Genomic DNA, 14,013 nt, shown 5'->3' with positions numbered 1-14,013 from the left:
CGCAGCGTTTTAAGTTGTATGTCCGTCCACAGGCGGTCGTCGGCAATTGAGTGGGGGGTTCTGCGGCTGCGAGGGGGGGGGGGGTGGACAGGGTGTTTTTCAAGTTGGGGAATAAGGAAACTGAATGGTTGTTTGTTTGTACATTTTGTATTACAGAAACACCCCCCCCCCCCGTATCTGGTTTGGATCCTGGGCCATTCTTATGTATACTGGGGAGCCCAGCGAGCGGATGCAAGAAGAAATGGGAGACAACTAGGTTTTGAAAGGGATATGGCTCTTGTACATTGGTTGGGGGTTAGGGGTTTGGGGTGGAACAGGGTATTGCAAGAGGTGAATAGGTATGCCCGTTTAGACAGGCCTCCCGACGTTTTGGTCTTACATGTCGGGGGAAATGATCTGGGGGGGCGTCCTTTTCGAATTTTTATAAAAGACATCAAGCATGATTTATTGCGGTCATGGGTGTCATTCCCACGGCTAACTATAGTTTGGTCCGAGATGGTGGCGAGAAGGTGTTGTCGAAAAGCGCGGTCGGTCGATAGGTTGAACAAGGCGCGGGCAAAAGTGAATAGGGCGATTTCGACGTTTTTTACTCGTAATGGGAGAGTTGCGATAAGGCACGTTGAGTTGGAAAGGACGGATGAGGAATTCTGGTTGGCAGACGGGGTGCACTTAAATGCGGTGGGGATTGATTTATGGGCCCTCGGCCTGCAAGGAGGTATCGAGAGGGCGCTGCGGTTGCGGGGGGTCTCAGGCACTTGAAGATTATCAAGGTGCCCTCGTTGTGGCGGTTTTTATTGGTGGGTCCTTGAAGTTGGTTAAAAAATTGGTTCGGGGAATCCATCTGGGTATGGATCCCCTCATTGGCAAAATGGCTGGCCACCTGGTGATTTTGTGGGAATTCCCGACGGGGTATGTCGGGGTCCCTGTGGGTGGTTTGGGTTAACAGAGGATTAACCCTTACCGTTTGGTGCTCCTGAGCCAGTGTGGGTAACGGCTGGGGGCAAGTTGGTGTTTATGGTTCGGTTGGTAGGAATCACCAGGGTTTGTAGCTTCAAGGACCCTACCATATTGCAATGTTTTTTATTTGTTATATATTTCTGTTTAATAAATGGCTGCTATGGCCAAAATTATCCAAAGAAAAATTGGTGTCTGTGCAATCATTTTAGATACGAATTGGGAAAGGAGGGGTGGAGTATGGAAAGACCGGAGTCAACAATTCCAGGGTCAAGAAGGGATGGAGCATTGCCCCCCCCTCCCCCCGGGGCATTTGCGGAGGCCCTCATGACACTTGATTGGTGGGGAGGTCAAGGTGTCATGAGGGGAGGGGGAGAGTGAGCCCGTTTTTTAAAATAAAACAATGACCAGGGGGAGGAGCGGCACATTTCCCGCTCTTGGGGACAGTAGTGACAGTCCCACCCGCCCTCCCTCATATTTTGGGGTATGCTTAGTATGTTCAGGGGGTGGGGTGCGGGGTTGTTTACGGGTCGTAGTGGCTGGGTGGCGGTTTTTATTGGTGGGTCCTTGAAGTTGGTTAAAAAATTGGTTCGGGGAATCCATCTGGATATGGATACCCTCATTGGCAGAATGGCTGGTCACCTGGTGATTTTGTGGGGATTCCCGACGGGGTATGTCGGGGTCCCTGTGGGTGGTTTGGGTTAACAGAGGATTAACCCTTACCGTTTGGTACTCCTGAGCCAGTGTGGGTAATGGCTGGAGGCAAGTTGGTGTTTATGGTTCGGTTGGTAGGAATCACCAGGGTTTGTAGCTTCAAGGACCCTACCATATTGCAATGTTTTTTATTTGTTATATATTTCTGTTTAATAAATGGCTGCTATGGCCAAAATTATCCAAAGAAAAATTGGTGTCTGTGCAGTCATTTTAGATAAGAATTGGGAAAGGAGGGGTGGAGTATGGAAAGACCGGAGTCAACAATTCCAGGGTCAAGAAGGGACGGAGCATTGCCCCCTCCTCCCCCCGGGGCATTTGCGGAGGCCCTCATGACACTTGATTGGTGGGGAGGTCAAGGTGTCATGAGGGGAGGGGGAGAGTGAGCCCGTTTTTTAAAATAAAACAATGACCAGGGGGAGGAGCGGCACATTTCCCGCTCTTGGGGACAGTAGTGACAGTCCCACCCGCCCTCCCTCATATTTTGGGGTATGCTTAGTATGTTCAGGGGGTGGGGTGCGGGGTTGTTTACGGGTCGTAGTGGCTGGGTGGCGGTTTTTATTGGTGGGTCCTTGAAGTTGGTTAAAAAATTGGTTCGGGGAATCCATCTGGGTATGGATCCCCTCATTGGCAGAATGGCTGGTCACCTGGTGATTTTGTGGGGATTCCCGACGGGGTATGTCGGGGTCCCTGTGGGTGGTTTGGGTTAACAGAGGATTAACCCTTACCGTTTGGTACTCCTGAGCCAGTGTGGGTAATGGCTGGAGGCAAGTTGGTGTTTATGGTTCGGTTGGTAGGAATCACCAGGGTTTGTAGCTTCAAGGACCCTACCATATTGCAATGTTTTTTATTTGTTATATATTTCTGTTTAATAAATGGCTGCTATGGCCAAAATTATCCAAAGAAAAATTGGTGTCTGTGCAGTCATTTTAGATAAGAATTGGGAAAGGAGGGGTGGAGTATGGAAAGACCGGAGTCAACAATTCCAGGGTCATGTGAAATACTGGGAGAAAATAGTCTGGCCAGGTTAGACCAAAATTTAACTCTGTGGAAGCCATATTTAACACTATGTTTGTAGGCCAAAAGTCACTACATATCACTCCCAAAACATCATACCAACAGTGATGTTTGGAGATGGGAACATTATGCTGTGGGGCTATTATTCAGCCTACGGCACTAGTAAACTTCATGTTGTTGAATGAAGAATGAATGAACAAATGTACGGAGACATTTTTGATAAACATCTGCTACCATCTACCAGGATGAGTAACATGAAATGAGAGTGGACATCTTAGCAAGACATTGATCCCAAATTCACAGCCAAGGAAACTCATTTGGTTTCAGAGAATGAAAATAAAGCTGCTAGAATGTCCCAGCCAGTTATCTGACCTGAAAACAATAGAAAATTTCTGGAAGTAAAGCTCAAAGTTCATAGAAGTAACCCAAGAAACCTTAAGGATTTGAAGAGAGTTTATGTGAAGGAATGACCCAAAATCACACCTGAGCAATGCATGCTACTAGTTTATCCATACATCAGAGAGCTTTTATAGACATCTGGTGAGAAAGTTATGTCAATAGCCCCTTTAGAAATATATTTATTTAGAAAATTGGTGACATGTTCAATACGTATTTCACCTCTGTATGTAGAGTCTGTAGGGTCTGAAAGGACCCTCAAGCAAAGTGACTGCATATAAGAGAGTGAGTAGCTCATCAGAAGAGAAGGGATGCGACTTGCAACTGGAATATTTGTATATATGAAGGACTGTAGGGGCATCATACAATGTGACAGGCTTTAGGAGTATTACATAGTGTGGGGTACACTAGGGGCATCATAGTGTGTGTGTGTGTGTGTTTGTGTGTGTGTAATTACACAGTGTAAGAGTTTTTGGGAATAATATTGTGTGTGGGTAGGGCTGTGATGGAATAGTACTATTTGGGGGCTGTGAGGGCATTACAATGTTTATGGGGGCATCCTATGTTGGATACTCTGGGGACATCATTCTGTATTGTGGGGTTGTGCAGGCATCATATTGTGTAGGGGAATTGTGGGAGCATTAGAGTGTTTGTAGTTGGCACTGTGCGGTATAATATTGCATGAAGGGACAGTGGACAACATAATGTATGAGTTGGAATATGAGGGAATTGTATTTTGTTGGGGTATCATACTCTGTGGGGAAAAATATACTGTGAGGGCTTCGGTGGACATCATACTGTTTGGAGAGCATTGTAGAGGCGTTATATTGTGCAAGAACATCATACATTGTGAGAGGAGGACTGTGAGGGCCATGTGGAGGCATCAAACTGTGTGTGGGTGGGTTTTGGGGGTCCTCATACCATTTTGTGAACATCATACTATGTGGCAGCATCATAATGTGTATAGGAAAACTGTAGTATGGAGCATCATTCTGGGGGATCATCATGGGATCTCTGTGGAGTCCATGGAAGAAATGTCGTACTTATGATTTTCATTAGGACTGCATGGGGCTAGGGAAGTGGCTTAGTACAAAATAAAAGTTGTGGCAATTTACTGCAGTATGTTTTTCCTGACTTTTAAGGTTATGAGATATTCATGTGACTAGAATGACTAGTCCAAGAGGCAGCCCCAAGCGGCTTATTCTATCCCCATTGAAATCACGAAACAAACACGGTTGCAATAACGTAGCCGGTCTCTGAGTCATCACTCCTGTATTTTGGCCAGCATATATATATAATTAATGTGGTAAGTACATTGCAAATGGAGGTAATACACAAGATCTTCTGGCTCCATGCCATGTCTGGGTGCACTGAGCATTAATAGGACATCCATCTATGTTACTTCAGAGGCAGAACACCTCGGAGAAATGATGTCCCATGGACAACCATACTGTGGCACAGTGTCTCTGAAGTGTGGATCCGCAGGGCACTCCATGCGCCAATATATAGCTTCCTGCTCTCCTGTAATATCTCAGTAAAAGTAGTCATTGACAAAACCATGTTACAAACTGCAATAAGTGAAAGTGAAGTTACTTGTGTTCAATAAATAAATAGCTCCATTAGTGGAAAGGTTTGTTACAGCCGACCGGTCCAGCATTCTGTGAAAAGAGGGCAACAGCCAAGATTCATGCTTTGCAATTTTCCCCGTTCAATACTCATTTATTTAATTTTGCTTCTCTCTCCAGTAACCCTTAATTAAAATAACAAGGACGCTTTGTAATTAACATACTAATTGCAGTTCGGATGCTCTTGTTATGGCAATCAAGGGTAGTCCTGCTAATGGCTGCTCCGAGCTGACCCAGCCAGCAGATGCAGCAAATTCCTGATTCAGCCCAGCCAACCAATAACCAGCTAAATAAATTAAACCCGCAATCAGAACATAGCGTATTCCATGCTCTCACATCTACCTACAACAGGCACAATTTTAATCCCATACATATGTTATTTTACTCACTGTACTTACTGGCATAGGCATCTTTTAGGTGAAAGAGCTTGTTGCAGAATATAAGGGGTTAATAGACTTCGCTCTTGGCTGCTAAAAGCTTAAAGTGAATTTCCACATTTTATCATCATGTAGCTTTAAGTCCAAATTATTTTCTATTATGTATCTTTATAGTGGACGGAGACAAAATCCCCTTCATAGACAGAGATTAAAATAATAACAGGGAGTAATAAAAGGGCCAACAACATAAATATTCATTTCTGAATCCGAAATGGCAAATCTGCTGTGTGTAGCGTGGGGGAGCGGGACACATCCTCATATACCGTAACTAGGCATATTACCTAATCAGGGATTTGGGAAAGCTGTGATTGTAATGGTCGTCTTAGATTGGATCACAGCATGTCATTAGTTGCCCCCGATATCCATCTAAACTGTCCATAATAAGCTAATGATGGTTGTGAGCTGCTACAATACGGCGCTCTGTCTCCATCACAATTTGTGGAAGATTCTCGTTCAATCAATAAAATCAATGAAGATTTTGTTTTTGTACTGACTGAGCTGGAATCATCTGCTTCTGATCCTCTTACTCATGATTGATGAGTATCTTGAAGTAGATTTCTTGTCTTATGTAAAGCTTTAAGAAGTTGTCTGAAATGGACAATCCTCATATATAGAGGCCTCCCTGGTGGTCACAGTTCAGGCTGCCAAAGCTGGGAGTGCCACACGTTATCCATTTGGAGGGAAGATAATGATGAATGTAAAGGGAATCTGTCAGTGGGTGTTTGTTATGTAATCTGAGAGCAGCATGATATTGGGGCTGAGAGCTTGATTCCAGTGAAGTGTTACTTACTAGACTGTGTGCGTTTGTCTTAATCAAATCACTGTATTATAAGCAGAAATGTAATGTTATGTTCAGTTCTGCATTCACCTGCTGGCACAGTGGAGTCAGACTCTGTTCACACTACAGAGTCTGACAAACAATCAGAGGCTTCTGGATTGTTCAGGCAGTGCCGGGTGTCGGCTGGTTCAAGTTCACTGGTCTGCAGCTCTGAAAGAGTTAACCCCTGGAGACTGGTGAGCAGGACCTAAATGCTCAGGTTGCTGATTGCCAAGTGCAGTAGTCTCCTCCCTATATTAAGCACTACTTCCTTCCTGTATGTGCCGATGATAGCTTCTGTGATCCCGGTCTTGGTGTTTCTTCTGTTCATGGTGATCCATACTGCACTTCTGAGTGGTGTGAGCATTTCCCCGTTGTGCGTTAGTTGCTCCCCTTTTTCATTACTCCCCAGTACACATTTTGTCTCTCCTGTGTGTGTTGAGTACTTTGTGTTTCAATTCTCCCTTGTTAGTGTCATTTTGTGAGGTTTCGTATTTGTTTTTCCCGGCCCTCCCCAAAGCGTGGGGGAGAGGGGAAGTAAGTGTATGGCGATTATGAATAATAATGCACATCCATTATATGAGCTATTCATGAGACAGAAGAGCACCTTCAGTAACCGGCTAATCCTTCTGAGGTGTAAGAAGGAAAAATATAGGAAATCATTTGTGCCAACTGCTATGGGAATGTACAACAATAACATTAGTGTTAAATCCTCAAGGTGAATGTCTACTTCTTTATTTCTTCTACTTTCAGTTTACCCGCTGTGTATGACCTAATCTAATGTATAATGTTCTTCTGGTAACTCTACTGTCTTGTCAATTAAGTAATTCATGTTATGATTTAAGTTGTGCTGCTGTGATACCAGAATTTCCCACAGGATCAATAAAGTGTATCGTATCGTAAGTTCAGGGCTCGGACAGGAGTTAGGGCCACGCTGATGACTTGGACCTGGTTACCATCAAACCTACCTCTGAGATAAGGCATAGTGCCGGATCGCAAGTCTGAGGGCCAGTTTAGGGGCCCCTGTCCTATCTCCATATACCCCGTGACAAAGAGATTATCATTACAGAACTAGTTCTCATGCTTCCTAGTCAATATATTCCTTGTAACCCAGCTCCTGTCACTGATTAGGAACTTGCCAACAATCTACAATGTACACAGAGTTATATAGGGTTCAGTATTCAGAGCTCAGAAAACAGTGACTGCATCAAAATGACAGCATGTAGACCAGAAAGTAACATCAAGGAAAAGGGCTCAACTCATGCAATTGTATTTATTGGACATTTTTTTCCTTACAGGACGGGGGGGAGGGGGGGGGGGTTGGGGGTAGTGGGTAATGCTTTTCATGTCATTTTTCATGAATTTTTATATTGAATACATCTTCTGGACTCCTAATTATGCAAAGCATCCAGTGTAAATTCTGTGAAACGTACAAAACATTTAGTAAGTAATGCAGATGTAATGCTCCTCAATGACTCAGCTGATCAATGATTCCTAGTCATACACGGTTATAGTGTATCCTGCGCTGCTGTGTGTGACACCCTGCTGGCAGTGGAGAATAATAGGCTATATATAATAAAACCTTGAGTGCACACATGACATACCGCACTTTACGGTGAATACTGATTGGCTCATTGCGAATACTAATGACTTGACCATGTAGCCCCGTTGCTGTAGATGAGGCCTGAATTATCCCAATGGAGAGCACAGGTCACAGAGAATGTACTTTAAATGAAGTGCCATCTATGAGCTCACTCTCCATCTGGGGACGGCTGTAATCCTAAATTGACAACATTATCTGAGACTGCAGTTAGTGTTCAGTATCCACCATGATCATCCTGCCCACACATATAAACACTCACATAAGTACCATTTACTGAATGCATTTATGTGGTAGTGACCTATATCTTTTTCCTCTACAGAATGTGACCCCTGTGCACAATTACCCAGATGTCAGTGACTTTAGTATAACTGGGGACAGATTAAGTAGTACATTGGTATATTTATTGTTAAGCTGACATAAGGGAGTCACGTTAAAGAGCATCAATTGCTGGTTGTCACTTGACTTCAATGGGACTGGGGAATCAACAACGATCATTGAGATGACGGGTATCTGTGCCAACTCTCTCATCCACAAAAACACTTGGCTTGGTGGCCTCCCTAGTCTGGTAGCAGCTTATCTCCCTAAGAAAAATCATTGACTGTTTGAAAATGCAATAGGCATTGTGCTTCTCTTCCCAGACAATCCAGGCTGGATCGGCCAACTATCTAATTTGAATGAGGGCCTCCTGACTTCCATCTGATAGATAATGTTTGGGTAGAGAAGAATTCGGCTCTTGGAATTTCAATGGCCAACTCTTTTGAATGGTGCTAAACCACTACCAACTCTACTCTATGCAGGGATCCAAAATCAAGTGGGACTATATTTATCCCTAAAATTTCCGTCCACTGATTTTATACTCACAGGAGCAATGGTGGACAAACCACAGGGGCAGATGCACATAGATCCCTATGGACTGTATAGAAAGTAGAATACCATGTTAAAAAAACCCCACCAGGTTTCTCTTGGCTCAAAAATCCTGATGCATTGTGATCAATCAAACGAAAATTTGACAGGAGTGTAAGGAGAAAGGAGCACTATAATAAGCCCATAACATAAGTGGTAAATAGCAATTAGCATACACATTGTTTAAGCACAGGAGCCCCCTAGTGTTTTGAGCAATGGGGTTTTGTTTGTGAGATTCCTCACAATATAGAACTGGTGGCTTATGTGGACTATATTTGACAAAGGAGAGCAATGTGATCACCAGTTTCTTTCTTAACCTGATTACTAAGATAGAAGATTTCATAGTCAGAAGGAACAAGAAATTACCATACTGATGACCCATCATACAGAACCCCATATCGCGGCTGTTAATAAGATGAAAAGAACAGGTGGGCACACTTCTCTTCTCCATGGTGCTCAAATTCACGGATGGACTCCACAGTAGACCAATATTAACAGATTGGCACTCACATAAGTTTCTTCTTCATTTTTACATTGTTATTTAATTTCCAAATAGGTATAACAGGACGCGTTTCGGTTTTACTCCTAAGAGTAAGGGGTACTTTACACGCTGTGACATCGCTAACGATTTATTGTCGGGGTCACGGTGTTTGTGACGCACATCCGGCTTCGTTAGCGACATCGCAGTGTGTGACACGTACGAGCGGCCTTAAACGATCGCAAAAGTCGTCAAAATCGTTGGTGTTGGAGAGGTCGTCCAAACACCAAATATCGCTGTCTGGTGAGTAGCGATGTTTTTTGTCGTTCCTGCGGCATCACACATCGCTATGTGTGACACCGCAGGAGCGACGAACAACTCCGTACCTCCGTTCACCGGCAATGAGGAAGGAAGGAGGTGGGCGGCATGTTCCAGCCGCTCATCTCCGCCCCTCCTCTGCTATTGGACGGCTGCCGTGTGACGTCGCTGTGATGCCGCATGAACCGCCCCCTTAGAAAGGAGGCGGTTCACAGGCAACAGCGACGTCGCTGGGCAGGTAAGTCCATGTGACGGGTGTTAGCGATGTTGTGCAACACGGGCAGCGATTTGCCCGTGACGCACAACCAACGGGGGTGGGTAGGATTGCTAGCGATATCGTTACTGATATCGCAGCGTGTAAAGTACCCCTAAGACTTTGAGAAAGGCCTAAGATGTAAGACTGAAACATGTCCTGTTATACCTATTTGGAAATTAAATAAAAAAGAAAAAATGAAAAAGAAACTTATGTGAGTGCTGATCTTTTAATATTGGGCTCTAAGGGGAATTGGAATATTGTAAAATATTTTACTGTGTTTAAAGGTTCATTGGCTATTTTTTTAAGAAAAAAATCAATTACAAGCAAGTCTTAGGGGTTTATCTTTTATGGTTTATTCTTTACAGTGGGTCTAGTAGATTTTTTATTATTATTATTATTATTATTATTATTATTATTATTATTATTAATAATAATAATAATAATAATAACAAGAAAAATTTCTATAGTGCCAACATATTCCGCAGCGTTTTACAATTCTGAGGGAACAAGTACAGACAATATGAGACAATACAAAATAACAAAATTCAGATACCAAGAGGAGTGATGGCCCTGATCGTAAGCGTACAATCTATGAGGAAATAGGGAGGCACAAAAGGTCGATGGGGGGGGGTGCATCTTTGGCTTTGTTCAATCATACTTGCTCTTCATATGAGGTCATTTTAAATGGTCAGTCAAGTGTCTAGAAAGGTTGATCCTGATGTAACCATTTTCTTCAAGACATTGGAGTTTCTCTGTTTAAAAGAGATCGGAGTAGTGGGCAACATTTGGCACCATGCATGGTATTTATGTATGGCACTGTTCAGTGTTTGAAAAAATTTGGAGACTGACACAAATATTGGTTTTAACGAAGTTTATTTTTTCAGTTTTTATAGTTAATTTGCATTAACTCTAGATTGCTATGAAGAGTGATCAAATGGATTGCAAAAAAATGTAGTCATTCCTTAACATGAAAATGAATTTATTCCCAAAAACAAATTTCCACTGACAAAATTACTTGCTTACATTATTTCAGTGATCCTCTAGTTAGGTTAGGAGAAAGTGTTATCAAGGACAGCTGATATCACTGTTATGTTGATTTAATTATAAGAGCAGGGTGATTGCTTTAAAAGGGGGCTTGAACTTGAAATCACTGCCTTCTGTTAGCCCTGGTAACTTCCAAGAAAACATGTGCAGTCAACATTTCTTTGCATCAAAATGGCTTACAGACAAGAGCATTGCTGCTTGTAAGATTGTCTCTAATTCAGCCACTTTTCAGATAATCAAGAACTTTAAAGAGTGAGGCTCAATAGATGTGAAGAACGTTCCAGGGTACCAAAGAAAATCCAGCAAGTGCCAGGACCATCTCCTAAAGAGGATTCAGCAACAGGATCAGTTCAACACTTGTGCAGAGCTTGCTCAGAAGTGACAGCAGGCAAGTGTCAGTGCATTGGCCCACATAGTGAAACACAGACTTTTGTGGGCTGGTCTGGTGTTAAGAAGGACAGTGAGAAGCTACTACTCTCCAAGAAAAACATCAAGAACAAACTGACGTTTTCCAGGAAATAAAAGGATTAGACTGCAGATGACTGAGGTAAAGTTATTTGCTCTGATGAAAGGCTGGGATATCTAGAAGAGTGATTTTCCATTGAAGAAAAGGTGAACAATACCAGAAGATCTGAGTCATGCCAACAAAAAACCATCCCGAAAACATTCATTTGTGGGGTTGCTGTTTGTGCAACCAAGCAGGTTCACTCACAATTTTGCCTAAGAACACAGCCATGCTTCTCCTAACAATATATGAGCAATTTGGTGATGAACAATGCTTTTACCAGCAAGATGGAGCTCAATTTTACAAAGCAAAAGTGATAACTAAGTGGATCGGTGAAGAAAACCTTGAAAGTTTGGGTCCATTACCCGGAAACGTCCAAAGATAACAATTCCATTGAGACCTGTGGGTAATCCTCAAAAAGTGGGTGGACAAAGAAAAACACAGAGTTTGTAAGCACTCATTAGACAAGAACAGGTTGACATCAATCAGTATTTGGCCAAGCTGATATTCAAGATGCCACCAGTGCGAAAAATAATGGTCAACATTGTAAATATTGAGTTTTTGCATAAACTTGATGAATTTGGCAATACAAGTTCAAAAATGATAAAATACTTATAAAGGTACTTCAGTAACCAGAGACACATCTGACTAAAAGATCTAAAAACACGGAGTCAGCAAACTTGTGAAAACTAAAAATTGTCAGTCTCAATACTTTTGGCTAATACGGTGTTCTCTGCTATAGGTACTTTATTACATATTTCTACAATGCAAGTCTATATGCATAAGCTCTTAGTGTCTTCAATAGACAGGGATAAGTGAAGCTACTGGTCTTCCTACAGTCACCACAGGCAGTCTCAATCTGTTCTATAATCTTGAAATCAGGATCTAGAACACATTACAGCTCACACCAGGGCTCCTTGCGGGTGTCACAAACACTACATTAATTTTACACCTCACTAATGCTGATCTGAGCATATCTGAGCTTAATCTGCTCTTATATGCCAAGAATAGAGTATGAAGCTTAAATTGGGCAGTTTTGTATCATTTGGGGCAATTTAGTAGATAGGCTATTATGCCTGGGGATGTAGATACTATTGTAAAATATGTAAATCACAAAACATACCTGACTTTCAATCTACATCTTCCATCTTGGTTAGCCTATGCAACAAAAAAAAACAATCTTTGGCTTTTTGAACATAATAGGAGATGTAGTCTTGCAGTGATCAATCATCAGCATCGTTGGTCTGGTATTCATAGTATGTGTTGAGAATCATTCAGCCATCTATTTTCATGGACGTGTTCTATGCCTGATTTTTAATGATAGAACATGAACCTATTATAGTCTATGGGGCTGTTCAGATGTGAGTGTTTATCAACCATGCCTCTGTGGTTTGGGTTATATTCTAAGTCATATGGCAAGGCTCATTAACAGGTTGATATTGACTTCTAAGATTGTTACTTATGTGGCGCCCTGGACAAGACAGGGGCCACAGAGAACAACACCAACACACCCCACACTCCCGGTCAGGCACACCGAAGTCAGACAAAAACCCTTGTTGCCTCCCTCCAGGGGCTGATGTCCACACCAGGGGGGTGGGCCAGGCGGTTGACCCCGCCCACCGAGGAGTTCACAGTCCTGGAGGCGGGAAAAGGAAGGCAGATGAGTTTGAGAGTGGAAAGTGGAAGGAAGGAAAGTGGTAGTAGAGCAGACTGAAGTTGGTCCGGGTGTGTGGCCCGGACGGATCAGCAAGGTTGGCAGACAGTGGTGACCGTCTGCAGGAGTGGCCTATTGGAGCTAACCGTAAGGACCGTGGACGGGCGGTGGCCCGGCGGTACCGGACCGGTATGCAAAGAGAAGCCAGCACCATCCGGCAGGGGCTTACGGACCCCGGCAAGGCTAGGAGTTGCCGTGAATTTGCCAAATCCGTTAGCGAAGGGAACCTCCTGGGTTTCCCAGCAGCCAAGTCCCGACAGAAGGCAACCGTCCAACCGAGAGAGGGAAACACAGTCACCGCCAAGGCTAAAGTTCCCAGGGCCAGAGCCTGCGGGCAAAAGGGGCTCCTCCATCAACCATCCAAGCTGGGGAGCGGGTTACCGGTGGGAACCCATTGGGACCGTTTACAGTACACAGGTGCAGGGAAAGGCAATCACCATCAACCTGCCGGGAAAAGCAACACCGCAGCCGCCTGTGGGACCCGTCCATCCAGCCGTGTGTTTTACCGAGAACTGTGTCCTCATCATTGGCTGAGTGAGTACCACCGTGCCGTGCGGCACAGCGCTGCCCCCGCGACCCTGCACCTCGCCAGGCCCCGTAACCCACCTGCCATCCAGCCCTACCCCCATCACCGGGCCCCGGGACAACCAACCCCCTACCCACGGAGGGGAGAACTAACATCCAGGCTGCTCCCTGTCATCGCTCCCGGGATCCCCGTCCAGAGCAGCGGTGGTGTCACCAAATCACCACAACTGTGGGTGGCGTCACGGACAATATCTAATCCCCACAATCAAATCCCCACCCTTTCCACTCACGGGCGAGGAGCGCCGCTCGAGTCCCCGGGATCCGGTCCACCGCTCGAGCCACCACCGAGCAGCGGCAGCCGCAGCAGCAGCGGCCGGACCCGAGCAGTGGGAGAGCGCAGCGTCCCCTCCTCCGCCCGCGACACTTACAATAGGTGGCACCAGAGTTCAAGTCCTCTTCCTCTGTGAAGAGGCAATTTGCATATTTAAAATCAAGGGGGAAAACTACCAATACAAGTCTAGGGGCCCTTGAAGATCACAGATAGGAAACATATTACATCAGTTCCAATCGGTGTGCTGTCCATAATTAAAGGGGTTGTCTACTATTAGGACAACCCCTTCTGATTCCACTTGTTTCCCCCAGTTAAAAGACCCTGTACTCACCTCTGGTTCTGGGGCTGTTCCAACACCGTCGGTAAACACGGTTTGGGG

The 14,013-nt window shown here is 44.3% G+C and overlaps 1 protein-coding gene across 1 annotated transcript in view; it reads left to right on the top strand.

Annotated features, from left to right (window-relative positions):
* The window catches only part of LRRC3C (leucine rich repeat containing 3C), a 146,950-nt gene that overhangs the window by 119,495 nt on the left and 13,442 nt on the right, over nt 1–14,013 (top strand). The window lies entirely within an intron of this gene.

Source organism: Anomaloglossus baeobatrachus, chromosome 5 (genome assembly GCF_048569485.1).
Source record: "Anomaloglossus baeobatrachus isolate aAnoBae1 chromosome 5, aAnoBae1.hap1, whole genome shotgun sequence".
Classification (NCBI taxonomy): domain Eukaryota; kingdom Metazoa; phylum Chordata; class Amphibia; order Anura; family Aromobatidae; genus Anomaloglossus; species Anomaloglossus baeobatrachus.
Note: the sequence above shows the minus strand (reverse complement) of the source record. Positions and strands in the feature narration are given on the sequence as shown.